This window comes from Euprymna scolopes, chromosome 30 (assembly GCF_053919585.1).
Source record: "Euprymna scolopes isolate OS-2025 chromosome 30, ASM5391958v1, whole genome shotgun sequence".
Classification (NCBI taxonomy): Eukaryota; Metazoa; Mollusca; class Cephalopoda; order Sepiida; family Sepiolidae; genus Euprymna; species Euprymna scolopes.
The window spans coordinates 60685011-60703404 of NC_136511.1; the positions used below are offsets into that span (position 1 = coordinate 60685011).

An 18394-nucleotide genomic window follows, 5' to 3' on the forward strand; every position below is an offset into this window, starting at 1 on the left:
ACCCTGTATATCAAATTTCTAGTTATTGCGTAGGGAAATGTACACACACAGACACTTTCACAGATATATAGATTATTATTATTATTATTATTATTATTATTATTATTATTATTATTAACAGTGTGTTTATAAGAGGATATAGAAAGCACCGTATATTTTTCACGTCTTCCGTTAGTGTGTATATGCAATTATTTTATATATATATATATTTTTTTCAATATACGCACAACATACACGTGCTTTCTTAACTAATAATCATCAATATAGATATATAAACGTTTCAGAATCATCAGTATATATACATAAACGTTTCATCTATATTTTAAGACTTTTTCAAGAAGAAGAACAATGGCTGTTTTTTTTTCTTCTTAAAAAGCAATTATTTTCAGAAAATATTTAAAATCAAATCGATGATGGACTATATAAAATCAGTTTCGTTTTTTTTTTCTGTTTCATGTTCTATATATATATATATATATATATATATATATATATATATATAGAGAGAGAGAGAGAGAGAGACAGACAGACAGACATACATGCATACATAGACAATGAAATGTAATGTTTTTCTTAGCCTCTCTGTCCGCCCATTCCATTTTTTTTTTCGGAAACTATTGGACGGATCTACCTAAAATTTTGTATGGACCTTTGCTATCATACTCAGTATGATACCATAATACTTAATTTGCTGCCTAATTCATACTGTGCAGCAAATTAAGTATTATGGTATCCGTTCGAGGCATGATTAGGAATTTAAAGAGATTAGTATTTAATACAAAAAAACGAGCACAAATTTAGCCATATTCAATCATAACTTAGAAGGCACTCATAAATAAATGGTCAATAACTTTTGCCAGTTTTAACGGATTAAAAAGCCAGTATATATATATATATATATATATATATATATATATATATATATATATATATATATATATATATATATATATGAAAAGTTGATGCTAAAATATATAAGTGTTTATATTCATTTCTTATGTTGGCGTATAAGGCACACAGAAGGTCTTTTTTTTCTTTTTTCTTTTTTTTCGTTTCTTTCGACTTCCGTGTAATCGCTCATATATGTATAAGGAGTGCTTGGAAAATAAGCACTTCATGGAGCGAAAGGCGAATTGAGACTAGGAGAGTCGAGTAGTATCAGATATTTTTGATGGCTACAGTTATGTCGCATGTAAAATGATACGAATTTATGCGCGCCCAGTAAAGATTTAGAAATCGTTTTTAAATTCGCAATTTAAGACAGTTTTTTTTTTTTAATCCTACGCAATTGTATATAATTAAAAGCGTTTAATTTTCTTTATTAATATCTATTGTAGCCGAGTGTTGTAAGAACGAGCTAGGAAAGAGGAAAACGAGTAGCAACTGAAATCCGTTCGGCTTGGCCTAGAAGAGCGTTTCCAATGGAGGGGGGGGGGGTCTAACCTTACATTCGCTTTCCCGTGTTGGGTCGAACGAAAAGCAATGAGTTGATTCGAGGTCTGTTGTGTGTGTGTGCGCGCGCGTTTTGCTTTTACTAGCAATTAACGTCTTTTTCCTTAGTTTGTTAGGCAAAAAATAAATAAATAAAATAAAATAAAAATTAAAAGGTAATAAAATACCAAACATTCTTTGTAAAAAAAAAAAAGCAGGAAAAAAGATCGATCTCGTTCGTGCATTTTTTTCTCTTCTTTTTATTAAAACAACAAAGTAATATTCATTATATACTTCGGCAGTTTATAGAACCCCCCCCCTTTTTTTTTAGATAGTATTCTCATGTTCAGTTCGAATTTTCATGGTATCTTCAGTTTATTTAATTATTAGGTGAAAGTACAGAATATTTAACAAAGCTCTCTTTAGCACGATCGGTAAACTTGTCCCATACAGAACTCTCCGAAAATAAAAACAAGTAATGGCGTTCAAACCATTGTACTACTATTTTCCAGGAATGCTTAAATGCAGAAGCAACCGATAGGTACTTGTGCACTTTTGCTACCGTGAAGAAATAACATTATTTTGAAAGCCATTCTTAACATGGGGAGGGGATGGTGCTTTGTAACTATTCTGTGCTTCCACCTAACAATTTAATAATAAAAAAAGAAGTCGTGAAGCTTGAATTTAACCTGAAAAAAAAAAAAAAACTATTTAAAGTGCACAAGCACCATTTTTTTTTTAAGCTTCAGAATGATTGCTATCAAAACAACACTATCGTACCTAAATGCCGGCGGACCTGAACGCGTACCCTCCCCCAAGAACGGCTTTCGAAATAAACACACCCAACCTCCCCACGTTAAGAACAGCTTTCGTTTTTTTTTGGGGGGGGGGTGCAAATTTTGGTACTGGATTATTATTGATTGGGCACTAATGTATATAGGGACCATTTTCGTTCAGGTCCGCCCAAAGTAGTAGTTGTTTTTAAAAACATTTGAGTCTAAAAAAGCCTAAACTAATTCTCAGTTTAGTTTAGCAAAAGTCGATTTGCTTCGGTTTAAATTCTGTAGAAGCCCCCGCCATTTGGTTCAATTAATAATCTAAATATTAATACGATAGCGTGTGAGATATTTCCTGTGTCACGCTTACATCCGGGTCGTTTACTGTTATGTTCTCCCATTCCTTGTCATAAATAAATTTTACCAAGAATTTTTCATAAGTTTTGATTTCGGTCTCAACTAAAGCTGATGACACTAATTCTTCATAAGTTTTGGTTTCTGTTATGGCAGAAAGAACTCAAGTTATATACAATATATATACATATATTTTTCATAATTTTTATTTCGATATTTTTTTTTAATTTTGAAATCGCAACATTATAACAAATAAAACTCGATAGAACATTAACTCTATAATAATATAAATCTGCAAGAATTAAAATATCATATTTAAGCGTACTTTACGACCGGGCTTTACCGGACGTCCATGCTAGCTTAGATAAATACTTTTGCAGTTTTACCAAAAAAAAAGCTACAATAATATAATTTACATTGAACATCTACAGAATGATAACATCAATATATTACATATTAATGAGTCGCCTGTGGAATTTCCACAGGTCCTGCTATTTCATATTATAAGTATAATTATAATAGTGAAATGAATGACCTAATTAACATGTTCAGTTGTTAAATTATTAATAGAACAACCTTGTTATAAAGCTAGAAATATTTTTTAGTTAAGATAATGTTTCGATGGCAACTACTTCAAAGCTAAAAACTTCAATATAACAGATAATCTAATTATATTGCAACGATTAATATTCGTACTTACGATCATGACGATATTTGGTATTTCTCCGGGTTAGTATCCTTTTTTTTTTTTTTTTTACATAGGCATAACCACTTATCAAGGCTCAGAGACCACTCGAGGATAAGGGTTAAGAGTGTACAGTAGTCAATTGGATAATTGTTTTCGTTTTAAGAGACTTCCGTATGCGACAAGTTTACGCACCGTACTGAAGACGTTGCGAGCCTGTCTTTGTTTTATCGTTACTTCTATGGCAAGTGCTCGTCCGAGCTCCAATCTCTGCCCTCCCCCTCGCCAATGTTTCACGAAAAACACCCGTCTAGCTTAAACCACTGTCAAAAATTTTCCCCACTCTTTATCTGTGTCAAAACCAAAACGTAGATTCCATGAACAAAGCTTCTTTCTTAGAAGTGCACGCCTGTTTCCCACCTGACTACAACCTGGATGTCTTCAAGTCCAACATAAACAAATTCCTGATGAACCGTCCCGTAAAGTAAGACACTTTATCAAATCTCAACACTAACGTACTGTACACGCAATAACCCTTATCCCCGAGTGGCTTCCGGGCCTTGATAAGTGGTGACCACCTTCTAAAAAAAATAAAAATAAAAACAAATGATTTATTAGAAGCCCATTCTTAACATGGCGAGGAAGAATTATTAGCTATTCTGTGTTTCACCTAACAATGTGATAGACAAATATTTTAAGGGAAGCAGGTAACACGGAGGGAATTCCAAAGTCTAGCTGATCGAGGGAAGAAACTATTACGGTAGAAAGCTTTCTAGCATTTAGGGAACTTAACTGTGAACAAGTGTAATTTTGTTTGCTAAGCGAGTTTGCACAAGTGCGACGAGTTCATCAGAGCAGATTCCATTAAAATACTTGTAAAACAGGCACAGCGATGCAACATAGTCGTGATGGGACAGGGGTTGGAGCTTAGTTAACAAAGTGGAACCTATTAGATTGAAGACTCCTTTTGGACCCTATCCAAGAGGGAAAGACTAGTGGTAGACGCACCAGCTCAGATATTGCTACAATACTTGATGCATGGTCGATTATTATTTACTCACTAGGAGTAGTCAACCAGGCCATCATCAAAGATTTCTCTTTAAGAACAACTTGTGGTGTTTTCTGGAGTCTGAGTGACAACAAGTCTCCCCAGATTTCCAGTACTCTCCAACTCTTTCAATAACCTTTACAAAAGAATTTCTGTTATTGCAACAGCCGCTTATCATTGATTTCTCGTTGGCAGCAACCATTGGTCTTCACTGTGATTTGGTTGGCAATAAGTCTCCACAAGAACCCAGTCCTCTTTGCACTTGTTCAGTGGAGGTCTGGCTAGTGTTTTCCCCTCGATCTTTCCATCCTCCTTTACCCTGAAACGCAGGGCCGCATGCCGTTTTAGTTTTCATGATTCCATGCATTGTTCCTTTATGTTTTACATCTATAGCAGTTTCTGTGTTGTTGTTGTTGTTGATCATCATCATCTATATATCTATAAAAGTGAAATTGTCTGTCTGTGTTTGTGTGTACATTTCCCTACCAAACTACTCTGTCAATTTTCAGTCTACAGACTCGAGATTTAACGTAAGGGTTATTGAGATTCGGGAAAATATTTTTAATCCGTTTTCGGCCAGAAATTTGTCTGTCAAGGGGTCAAAGTTCAACGATTTGATCATTGAAAACTCTACCAAACTCCTCCGTAAATTTTGGGTCGTGAAATTTTAGATGTAGGTTACTTTGACATGGATCAAACTTTTTAATTTGATTTGAGCCCAAAACAGTAAATGTTAAGGGGTCAAAATTGGGGACAAAGTTAAAAAAAAACAAAAAAACTTTGGTCTCTACCAAATTACTCAGCCAATTTTTGGTCTAAAGATTTGAAATTTTAAAGTGTATTCAGGCATAGGGCAAGCGTTTTAATCGATTTTTGGCCGAAAATTTGGCTGGCAAGGGGTCAAAGGTCAAAAGATTTGACCTTTGCTGTCTCTAGCAAACTGTTCAGCCAATTTTGGGTCTGAACATTTGAAAGTTTACATAAAGGGTATTCAGACATGCAGCAAGCTTTTTAATCAGGTTTGGAGCGAAAATTTGTCTGCCAAGATATCAAAGTTGAAAGAGGTGACCTTTGCAGACTCTACCAAACTCCTCCACCAATTTTGGGTCTAAACACTTGAAATTTTAGATGTAGGTTATATGGACATGAGTCAAACTTTAATATATATATATATATATATATATATATATATATATATATATATGCACATAAAGTTATGAACAGTACATAGGGCCCGAGCAAAGCTGATGTGAACTGCGAGTTACATAATAAAAACAATAGCAACCCACCTTCATTATAAAATGGTTCAGAATGGAAAGTTTTAAGGAACCAAATGATCAGGTTTCAAGAAAAGTTAACAAAAGCATCAATTAAGCCTGTCAGTAATGGGGTTTCAGAATTCTAGTTCTAACAGCGAATTACCAAATAGGGTACATTTGTAAGACGTGATGGAGTGAAGATAATCTGCTTTTATCTTAGATGCTTATTGGAATGGTTACAGACCTTTATAGTTCTGCACTTGTTAAGACTATCACCATTTTTTTCAAAGTGCATCTCCTCCGAGACCAAAGGTCGTAGATCGACGTGAGGCATGTTAAATGATTTAATGTTTTTCTTTTTTTTTTTGGGACCATTGTTATAAACCGGTAAAAATAGCTGCTAAAGGGTACACAATTGGGGAAAAAAATGGAACTGAGCAGTCATAAGTCGACTTAAAGCGCTCTTGTATGCATGCTAAATATACATTTATATGTTAAAGTGGGTTTATTGGTTCCTCAACAAAAAGGAGGGTGGACCTGTAGATTCACCCTTGTCCGTTGGTCCGTTGATCTGTCCGCATTTTTCTCAATAACTACGCCTTGGAATTTTAAAAAATTTTGCACAAACATTAAACATGATACAAGTAAAAAAAAGTAACGAAACTCCGGTACCCCCCCCCCCTTACGGGTGCCTTTTAGGTTAAAATTGCTAAAATTGACACTTTTGTGCTTATTTTTAAAAAAAATTGATGCCTTGGATTCTTATAAAACTTTCTGAAAAGTTGTAACACTTGGATTTGCCCCAGGCACTCTTTTAGGTCTAATAAAAACACTCCATGTTTTGGGACTATTTTACCATATTTGTCCAAAATTTTCTGTGTATGTCTATTTAGCAGTTTTGCATGGTGCTGAACTAAAATATAAATATGTAAAAGCCTTGGAGATTTGGGGGGGGGGGCTAAATGATGGACTTATTCATTCGTTTTTTTTTTGTTGTTTTTTCTTTATTTTGCACGGTGCAGAACTCAAATTTACATATGGTAAGGCCTAAAACTGCACCGTTTGTTCCTTTTCACCAGGATTTTAGTCCCCTGGAGACTTTTTGGGCCTAAATGGAGGGGGGGGGGTGCTGTACTTAGTCATTTTTTATGCCTCGTTCACTGTGCAGTCACGCGAGACCATACATGCTTGACTTGTTATGAGCTATTTCAAAACCATCTGACGATAGCTCATAACGATAACGACTTAGGCTGAGGCGGAGGCGCTAAATGTTTTGGTTTCGATTCTAGCTGATGGCACCAAAGTCATATGGAATTTTGAAATCACTGATATATATTAGGTGCAATATAATAATTAACGGCAATTCAGAAGTATAGACGACCGCACCGGCGCACCGCACCGGTGCCAGGCGAAAACCTAGCCTCGATATGAAACTATTCTGATTACTAAACGTATTTTCTGTTTTAGTTTAACATAAAAAAGCAAACCTGACATGAAATATGTGAAACTGTTGAACACATTTTTATTTGAGTTTTTTTATTCATATATTTTGCAGATTTATTTAAAATCAAAATAGTGAAAATGATAAACGGAACATTTTCACATCGAGGCTAGGTTTTCACCCGACACCGCTCGCCTAATTAATAGAGAATGGCCGGTAATCTCTTTTTTTTTTCTTTTTTTACTGTCTTTCCACCTTAATCACCTATGAATTGACGAAAAAAATAAAAATAAAAAATGTGTGCGCTTGCGCGTACAAAATGGCCACTAGTGATAACATGGGGAATTACATTGCTTAATATCCGGAAAACTACTCCTGTGTGCCAAATTTTATATTCGTTTTCAGCATACCCGAAAACCATTAAAAGTCGTAGATTTCAAGCGGAAAGAACAAAAAAAAAATGTTACTGAATTGGCTCGAAATAAGAAAATCTGCATAAATAAACACACGATATTTAAACCTATTTTACGACCTGGCAACGCCGGGCGGCCTGCTAGTAACGTATTAAATGAAATCGAAAAAAGAAAAAAAAAAGTCTTGAGATCAACAAAGATAAATAATACTAGAGATACGACCTAGGCAAAACAATATCGAATGGGGAGCTAGGAACATAGTTTACGGGTTTGTATTACTGTACACATAGATTCGAAAAAGTTGTCAAAAAACAAATATATAACAAATAAATGTTATCAAAGGCAAGATAAGTTACTTTTCTACCAAACTGGATATATTTTTTGTGTTTTTATTCAATGTAACATATTTATTCAGCTCGAAAAACATGCAGTGTTTACCGATGTATTAGACAATTCAGAATGGCGGCCGACTCTCTCTTAAACACGGTAAGTTCGAGAAAAGGTGTTATAAATAATAAACTAGACAAAATACTATTAAAAAACACCGAATATATGTCAACCTATGTCACGGTAATATATATTGAGCGAATTTCTAACAGTATTTTGTCTAGTTTATTATTTATAACACCTTTTCCGAACTTACCGTGTTTAAGAGAGAGTCGGCCGCCATTTTGAATTTTCCAATACATCGGTAAACACTATGTTTTTCGAGCTGAATAAACATGTTGCATTGAATAAAAACACGAAAATTATATCCAGTTTGGTAGAATAGTAACTTATCTTGCCTTTGATAACATTTATTTGTTATATATTTGTTTTTTGACAACTTTTTCGAATCTATGCGTACAGTAATACAAACCCAAAAAAACTATAAATAACTTCATACTCTATGAATTTCCTTAATTTTTTTTATATATTTCTAAATAAGTACATAATATTGTTATTGCTTAAAAAGGCATTAAAAATTGATTTGTCGCCTCTCTGTACAAGCACAAAAAATTACAAGTTGAAATACACCCAATAAATGTCACCAATCATGCGCAAATATGTTCTACAAGAAATTAGTTTGATTTTCTATTTTTTTTAACGATTATCGAAGGTCAACTTTAGCATTAATGAAATCGATTTTTTTTCTTGCTCTAAGACTTCACACTACTTCAAAGTAAATAAACACTTTAAAATAAGTTATAACACAAATTTAGTGGTTAGAAGAATAACTTTATCTTGCCTTTGGTAACATTAATTTCCTTTTTGACTGTCTTGTTTTATTATGTGCACTGTAAAAATGCTCATTAATATTTAGGTCCGGTGAAAAGCAAGCGCCATTTTTCTTCTAACAAAACCGGTAACTTTATCAAGGCCAAAAGCCAGTGGAGGCTAAAGATTAATGAGATGGAATGATTATCAGTTGAGAGATGTAGAACCTTATGAGAGGATTGGGAAAGAGTGACTGGATGTCGCAAGCTTTAATTCTATTAATAATTGTCATCATACCTTATAAGGAATTTGTTTTCTTTTAAAATTAATTCATTCATTTATTCGTTCCTTAATTTTAAATATCTTCCTAAAAAGGCAAAAAAAAAAGATTGGCGGAGCTGAAGAATCTTGCCCCCTCCCTCTCTTTTTTTTATTTTTTTATTTTTTATTTTTTAGCGGATTATTATAGAATGGACAATAATCTACTATATTATCAAAAAAATGAAAGAAAAGTTAATATTCAAATATTTGTAGGGAGTGCTCAGTTTCTAATGCAACGTTCGAGTAAATCGATCCCCTATTTTAGAACCACTCGATATTTTTAAGCCAAATTTCGCGAATTTAGCATTTTTCTTTTCATTTTTTTTTCAAGTAGTTTAGTCATTTTTTTTTTAATTTTGCTTTTTAAAATCTCAACAGCAACAACAAAAAAAAAAAAGCGAAACTATTAAAAAAGCTAAATTCGAGAAATTTGTTTTAAAAACGTCAAGTTGTTCTAAAATCGATTTACTAAAACGTTGCATTAGAAACTGAGTACTCCCAAAAATATTTAAATATTTACTTTAAATTTTTTATTTATTTGATAATCTGATAAACTTAGTGTCCATTCAATAATAATCTGCTGGGAAAACTGATGAAATTAATTTAAAAAAAAAAAAAAAATTTTTTAATACAGCGAGGGGGCAAGATTCTTCAGGTCCATTAAAGCTTTGAAATAACGTCATGTTAAAAAACAAACTGATATCAGTCCTCCAAAGTTAAATTTAAATACATTTCCCTAGATTCAATATAAGAAATGGTCACCCAGCAGATTTCAATTCTTAGGAAGTTAGTTCCGGGTAGGACGGAGAATTCCGAGTCAGTCCCAGAGTTACTTGAAGCAGTTTAAAAACTACATTTTACTAAATTTTTACAATTCCTTTAATCCTTCATTTATTTATTTATTTATTTATTTATTTATTTGAGAGGTTAAATTATTTTCAACTCCAACTTAACTCACGCTTAGTGTTGTCTGACCATTTTTTTTTTCCAGACTCGTAAACTGCTTCCGGGACTCCGTCAATACTCAGAATTAACTCAATAAATAGTAAAATCCTCCGGGTGCCCATTTCTTAAAAGTACCCAAAATTGAAATAATCTGGTCGCAAAAATGAATGCTTCGGCTTAAACTATGTTACACGATAATAATCCAGGTAATCAGGCGGAAACAACAGAGAATCGCAATTTCCGCAAATTTTAAACCATTTTTTTTTTTTTTTTTTTTTTTTTTTTTTAATATAGGTATGGACTCTTCCGTCGATTTCGACGTATGAGGTTCCGTTACACCAACTAAGTTGGTCGGAAATCCACACAGATCTTTATTTTTTTTTTTATATATATAGTGACGAAGCTTTGAGTATAATCAACAACACTTTTTGATATTACTGCTAATCTTTGTCGGTGTAATAGCTACCACAAGACATAACGAGTAGATCGCAGGTTTTTACATCAGAGTTTTCCTTCTGGATGCATGTCTTAACGAAGACTGGGGGCGGATGTCTCCCAGTGAATTAACGTGCCCCTAGATACAAACCTGGAAATTTCTACGACTCGGCGCGGTACATACAGCGGCGACAGCGCCTACTCGTTCCAAACGATCACCCATCTGGTACTGGCCAGGCTCATCATTGCTTAACTTATATATAGCTAATTAAAATACACAATTTTTATAAAATTTGTATAAGTCTGACATTTTCATATAAATCTGAGGGTTTTAAATATAAAACAATCGGTTCAAAGCTTATGGGGGGGTACAAGTCCAGATTTGAACCTAATTAAAAACAAAAATACAGAAAAATCTTTGATATACACACTAGCCATAGGCCAAAAATACTAGATTCTAAAAACCACAAATTGCTCAAGTAAATTTTGTAACTGAGAAAATTAAATTTTATGACGAAGTGAGAGGTTGTGTTTTGACCCGCCATGTTTGATAAATAATGGGGAAACAAGTCGATTCTATAGATCAAAATCACGTTTTAATGGCTATGATTTACTATTAAAATCGCAAAAATAATGTTATATATATATAACTTGATCAATTTACGTGATTTGGGAATATGACATTTTCGTTTCGTGACGGGTGCGTATTTAAGATTTAGGGCGCTTCTTCTACTGGCCTTCGGGACAAGATCAAAGTATAGTATCTGTTCTTCAGATGCTGCGCTGCACTTCTATTTCTTGTTCTCTTTCGGTGGAGGAGAAATCCTTCACGACTGAGACAATTTTTATTTTTGTACCTTTTCTCCACCTTTTCTCCACGTTAAAAAACGACCCTGGTGTCTAACTCTGTCCCGTGGGGAGGCATAGTAAATAGGTACACTAATAGGACGAAATTTTGTAGTTGATAAATGGAGTTTTCAGATAAAAAAAAACCCCAATGGTTTCTACTGATTTTCTTTGTTAGCTTCTAAATTATGCAGTCTAAATTACCTGAACATTACTGAATTATTAAAAAAAAAAAAAAAAAAAGAACGTTAATCGTGTTAGCAGGTGAAAAATTGCGGCCATTTTGTTTAAATCGAAACGTAAAATTACCTCCCTTTTTAACTCTCCTGTGTCTTACGATCGTTTTCAACAAATTGTTTTTTTTATTTTCTTTAATAAATAATTTTCTACCTTATCGATTTTCGTAATTTTTGGATATAATTATCTTAAAAATACGAGGAATACGTAGATACAATTGTTTTCATGTGAAATTCAGTATTGCGATTTCCGAAATTTCGTCCCAATAGTGTAGAAGCGCCGATTTTTCTGTATTTTTATTTATTTAATTAGGTTGAACTCTGGACTTGTACCGCTTACGGAAGCAAACGGAAGTTGCGATTCTTGTTTGTGTCGAATTAATATAATGGGTAATTTTTTACGACGTGCCCCCAGCCCCAGCGTATTATAAAGACCCCAACCTCCCCATGTTAGGAACGGCTTTCGGAAGGGAGGTTGAAGGATGTTTATTCCGAAAGCCGTTCTTAACATGGGGGTGATTGGGGGTGTTAATACTACGCTGGGGCAGGTTGTAAAAAAAAAAAAAAAAAAAAAAAAAAAAAAAAAAAAAAAAAAGGTATTATTATACAAACACCGTGACAGCGTTAGGGTTAGGGTTAATTCGCTGTCACGGTGTTTGTATAATAATACCAAAAAAAAAAAAAAAACATAATGTGTCCCAAATGGAGTATCTTTTTTTTTTTTTTTTTTTTTTTTTCGAGGGAATCTCTAAACTGCACTTGAACAGTAGACAAAAATACATCTTAAAAATCGTTGCTAATAATAGCAACAACGAAGAAACCGATGGGGCAAAAATAGAAAGATTTGTATATTTTAAAATATAAAGCGGAGAGCAGTTGTTTTTTTTAATTATTTTAAATTTCTTATTGGTATGTTCTTTACTGTACATATATTTTAAAGACAAGATTTGATACATACAAAAAGAAAAAAAAAGATACCCGCATTAAAACTAAATTAGAACAGAGGAAGATGCCTAGCGAAATATTGTTGCTAAAAATGTTTACGAAACGTGTGGGTGTTCAGCGAACGAACATTAAAAACAGGGGTCTTATTCGAACGAGTAGGAAACGTTCGCGTCGTGTAAATTGTTCTGTATATTTATAGGGCCCTTCCCCTTAATAACGATGGAGTATGAAGAAAGAGGCACAGCAGGTATTATACAGTCAAGAATGATGGTGTAACGCAGGAGTATATAGGGGTGGAAAACAATTCGAATAGGGGACTTTAGGCGGAGGAGAAGGGGGCGGCGCGCGGCGCGATGTACATAGATATTTATTCGAATACTAGCTATAAAAATATAAATACACATTTTCGTTAACGTTTTGTGTGCGTTTAATTTAAATTCAGCATTATACACAATTTGAACCGAACTGTAGTTTTTTAAGTTTTTTTTTAACTATAACCCACGTTTTCTAATTAATTTTTTCAAATTTTGTAAAAAGGCCATTTTAAACAACAAAAAGGGTATTTGTGCAGTTTGAGAAACGCACTGAAATAATATCGCTAATATTTAGAAACTCTTTAATGTGGGAAGGAGAAAGCTTTGTTAACTATTCTGTACTACCACCTACCTCACTTTTAAGATACTTGTGCAGTTTACGGATCGTGTTATTTAGCTAGGATTTTCAAGTTAAATTCTATTTTTCGGTATCTTGTTTATCAAATTATTAGTTGAAAGTAAAGAATAATTTTTAAAAAGTCTCCCTTCCTATTGTAAATGGATTTCTAAAATATGTTATTTCAGCACGGTCCGTATTCCACATATACACACAATTCAATAAACAAAAAATACCGTAAAGATTGAATTTAACTTTAAAAAAAAATTAACACCGTCCGTAAACTGCACAGGTACCAGGAGTTTTAAGGTTATTTTTAACATTTCAGCTTTAAGATGGCTACCATAGAAACAAAATGATCTTTACATAACGAGTCCAATCAATAATTTAATGATAAATGTAGCCGATATAACCGAATTATTACGGTATCGTTTTAGTAATTAAATTATTAATTGAACCAATTTTGTTTTTATAAAAGCTGAAATACATTGGGTTAAGATCATTTTGTTTAAGTGGCAGCCATTTTAAAGCCTAAAAGTTCAAGATAACCATTTTGTTATTAAATAATAACGAATGAAAATAACTAATTGCTATGAAATACTGTTGAAAATAGTAGCGGAGAATGAAACAGATTAGGCGAAATCATTTCAAACAGGGGACATCTTTACAGAGAGAAAATATTCCAGCTACAAGCAACCTATAAAGAGGGAGGGGGAGAAATGAATTCTTGGATGTTTATTCAAATGCATTACACACACGCATATATATATATATATATATATATATATGTATATATTTGTTGTTGACGTTTCTTTTGTTATACCTTTTTGTTTTTGTTGTTTTTTTTTTAATCCACCTGGATACATTTAGTAACAATAGCAAATGTTATAATATCAATTAACGTTGATAGAGGCAGGGGAAAAAAAAGAAAGGAAATCGTGTTGCTAATTAATAACAATGAATAAAACGGTTTTTGGAGGGACATAAAATAAAGGATTTCAAGCGGGTATGGGATATATATTGAAGTGTAGAAACGTTCAGGTTACGTACAAATCGCATTGGTTTCCACTGGTTCCAATGTTAGTATAGAAAAATCCGTGGAAAAAAAAGAGGGGTTGCCCACAAAGGAAAAAAAAAAAAGCACGTCCAGTCATACGGGCATAAGCTTCGAGAATAGATATTACAGCAGCAGGAGAAACGAGAGTAGGAGGACGAGTGCTCGGGAACGCGGAGTGTGTTCGTGTGTGCGACGATCAGAGAGAGTGAGTGAGAGAGAGAGAGAGAGAGAGAGAGCGCAGTAAGGGAACGTGAGAGAGAGAAGTTGGCAGGAAAGCAGAGCTAGGTTTAGTTTTACTATAAAACGGGAGAAAAAAAAATACAGAAATCGTTGGAGGAGGAAATATAAACGAGGCGAGGGAGGGGAAAGGCAAAGCGCACGGAGCTATAAGTAGAGAGACCGAATGAGATCGGGTATAGAAGTGGCAGTTACGCCTTTATGAGGACGTCGATACGAACGGAGGATACTAAGACGGACGGGACGTCGGAGAACAAGACACTTCCCCCCCCCCCCCCTTTGGTAGGAGCACGGAGGGAAACTTAAATGATCTGCAACTGTGTTTTTTGACGGAGAAGGATGTAAAAAAATAAATAAATAAATAAAATAAGGCGCACACACGCACCAAACAACACACAGCCTTACGTGCATTGCACAGCTATTATCTACGATAGACACTAGCAACAAAATGCTATCAGAAGGGCCAATTTAGTCCCTAGTTAATTGCACAGTATTTTTTACAACCTGCCCCAGCATAGTACAAATACCCCTAACCACCCATGTTCGGAATAAACACCGACTCCAAACTCCCCATGTTAAGAACGGCTTTCGAGGTTTAGGGTGTTTATAATACGCTGGGACAGTGCGTAAGAAATTACCAATTACACGCAACAACAACAAAGGCGTTTATTACATGTCTATAAAAAGATATAAATAGCTTTTATATTTATTTGCGGACTGTTATCGTTATCTTCATAGCTGTCGTCCCTATTTACTCGCCTCCCCACGAGGGCAGAGTTGGACACCAAGTCGGTTTTTAATGTAAGGGAAAATCCAGCTCCCCAAAATGGAACTCTTTGGATAGGAACAAAAATTTAAATTGCCTCAGTCATGAAGGATATATCTTCCACTGACCGAGGACAGAAAAGGTGAAGACTGAAGCGCAGCTCAGCTGCAGCATCAGAACAGATACTACAGTGTGATCTTGCTCCATACTTGTTGTTTCACGACTATTCATCTGGCCGTGGCCGAAACGTCGTGAAGCAACAACCATGAAGATTAGGCTAACAGTCATCGAATAAATAATTAAATAATTAAATAAATAAATAAATAAATGTACAAATTCCTCACCTCAAATGATACCAATAATAAAATAATAAATAGCTCTATTTGCTACTGAGCACTATAATATAAACACAAGAAATATTCTTTGGATTTTATCCTAGGAATACATTCTTAACACGGGGCCGTGTATATATATATATATATATATATATATATATATATATATATATATATACTTCAAATTAATATACGAAAAAATAATTTTATGCTTAAATTTTCAGTATTTACTTTTCGACATTGTATGACTGGTTATTTCATTACAAACCCCCAACAAAGTAAATCACATTATATAATTTTTCATAATTCTTGAATATGTTACTAATTTCAACAATTATTTCTAATGAAGTAACTCAAATAATCGCGACCTCTAACTAAAATAATAACTTCCATGCATTGTCTGGTCTGTCTACTTCATTACGAATACACCAATCAAATAACTCACATTTCATCATTTTTCATAGTTTTTAGATATGTTGCTAATTTCAAACGTCGTTTTTTCTGAGTTCAATCAAATAATCCCTCTCCTCTTACTAAAATAATACCTTTGAGAAATTTCTGGACTGTTTATTTCATTACAAACACATCAATAAAATACCTCACATATCATCATTTTTTTCATAATTCTTGGATATGTTATGAATTTCGACAATCAAATTTAATGAGTGCGCACATCTAATCGCCGAATTCTTACTAAAATCATAAATTTGCTACATTGACTGGGCTGTTTATTTCATTATAAACACACCAATCAAATAACTAAAACTTCATTTTTCATATTTCTTGGATATGTTACTAATTTCGACAATACTTTTTCATGAGTTAATCCGCATTATCGCCACCTCCAATCACTAAAATAATAACTTTCAGACATTGTATGGCTGTTTTTTTTTTCATTACAAACACACCTATCAAGTTACTCACATTTGACCATTTTTCATAATTCTTGGATATGTTACTAATTTCGACAATTATTTTTAATTAAGTAACCCAAATAATCGCTCCATCTTTAACCGACATGATCCCGTTCCTCTTATAAAAATAACAACTTTAATATATCTTCTAGCCTGTCTATTTCATTACGAACACACCAATCAAATAACTCACATTTAATCATTTTTCATAATTCTTGGATATGTTACTAATTTCGACAATCATTGTTTATGATTTAACCCACATAATCGACCCCCTCTTACTAAAATACTAGCTTTGAGACAATATGTGGGCTGTTTATTTCATTATAAACACACCAATCAAATAACTTACATTTAATAACTTTTCAAGAATCTTAGATATATTAATAATTTCGACAATCGTTTTTCATGATTTAACCTACATAATACCCTCTCCTCTTGCTAAAATAATAACTTTGAGACATTGTCTCTGGTTATTTCATGATAAACACACAAATCAAATAACTCACATTTTATCATTTTTCATAATTCTTAGATATGTTACTAATTTCGACAATCATTTTCCATGATTTAACACACATGATCGCCCCACTCTTACTAAAATAACAACCATGCGACATTGTCTGGGGTGTCTATTTCATTACAAATATACGAATCAAATAACTAACATTTCATAATTTTTCATAATTCTTGGATATGTCACTAATTTCGACAATCATGTTTCATGGGTTAACGCACATAATCCCCTTCCTCTTACTAAAATAATACATTTGAGACATTGTCTGGGCTGGTAATTTCATTACAAGCACACCAATCACATAACTCACGTTTCATCCTTTTTCACTTTTCTTGGATATGTTACTAATTTCTACAATCATTTTTAATGATGTAACCCACATAATACACCCACTCTTACTAAAATATTAACTTTAAGACTATATCTGGGCTGTTTATTTCATTATAAACACACTAATCCAATAACTTACATTTAATCACTTTTCTTAATTCTTGGCTATGTTACTAATTTCGACAATCGATTTTTATAATTTAACCCACATAATATCCTTTCCTTGTGGTAAAATAATTACTTTGTGACATTGTCTGGCGTGTTATTTCATTACAAACACACCAACAAATAACTCACATTTCATCATTTTTCATAATTCTTGGATTTGTTACTAATTTGGGCAATAATGTTTCATGATTTTACAACATAATCGCACCATTTTCCTACATGGGGTATTCTGTTAGCACAAATATCCACCTATCTGATCCGATCCCAGGTATTCTCATAGGAAACATCCCACCTATTTCACCCAATCCCAGGCAACGTCGGGTATTTTGCTAGTACATATATCCACCTTTCTTATACAATCCCCAGAAACGCTGGGTATTATGCTAGTACAAATATCCAACGACAAAGCCATATCCAAGAGCGTTCACTGGCATAATATTACAATCATTGCATATTAATCTAATGGTATTCAACAATGAAGCTACATCCAAGGGAGGTCATGCGCATATTATAACAATGATTGTATATTAATCTAATGAAATTCGACTAGGAAGCTAAATCCAAGGGAGGTCACTTGCATATTATAACAATGATTGTATATTATTCTAATGGTATTCGACAACAAAGCTTCATCCAAGGGAAGTCACTTGCATGTTATAACAATGATTGTATATCAATCTAATGGTATTCGACAATGAAGCTACATCCAAGGGAGGTCACTTGCATATTATAACAATGGTCGTATATTAATCTAATGAAATTCGACAATGAAGCTACATCTAAGGGAGGTCACTTGTATATTATAACAATCATTGTATATTAATCTAACGGAATCTCAAAATGAAGCTACATGCAAGGGAGGTCACTTGCATATTATAACAATGATTGTATATTATTTTAAAGGTATTCGACAATGAAGCTACATCCAAGGAAGGTCACTTGCATATTATAACAATGATTGTATAGTAATCTAATGCTATTCGACAACGAAGCTACATCCAAGGGAGGTCTCTTGCAATAATGTAACAATGATTGTATATTTTTCTAATGGAATTCGACAATGAAGCTACATCCAAAGGAGGTCATT

The 18394-nt window shown here is 33.4% G+C and overlaps 1 long non-coding RNA gene across 1 annotated transcript in view; it reads right to left on the bottom strand.

The window, feature by feature from the left end:
- LOC145254824 (uncharacterized) overlaps positions 1-14229 on the bottom strand; it is a 146258-nt gene extending 132029 nt beyond the window's left edge. The window contains exon 1 of the long non-coding RNA XR_013863807.1: positions 14034-14229. This is a non-coding gene — a long non-coding RNA (uncharacterized LOC145254824). The remainder of the gene's footprint in view (positions 1-14033) is intronic.
- Between the last annotated feature and the right edge of the window lie 4165 nt (positions 14230-18394).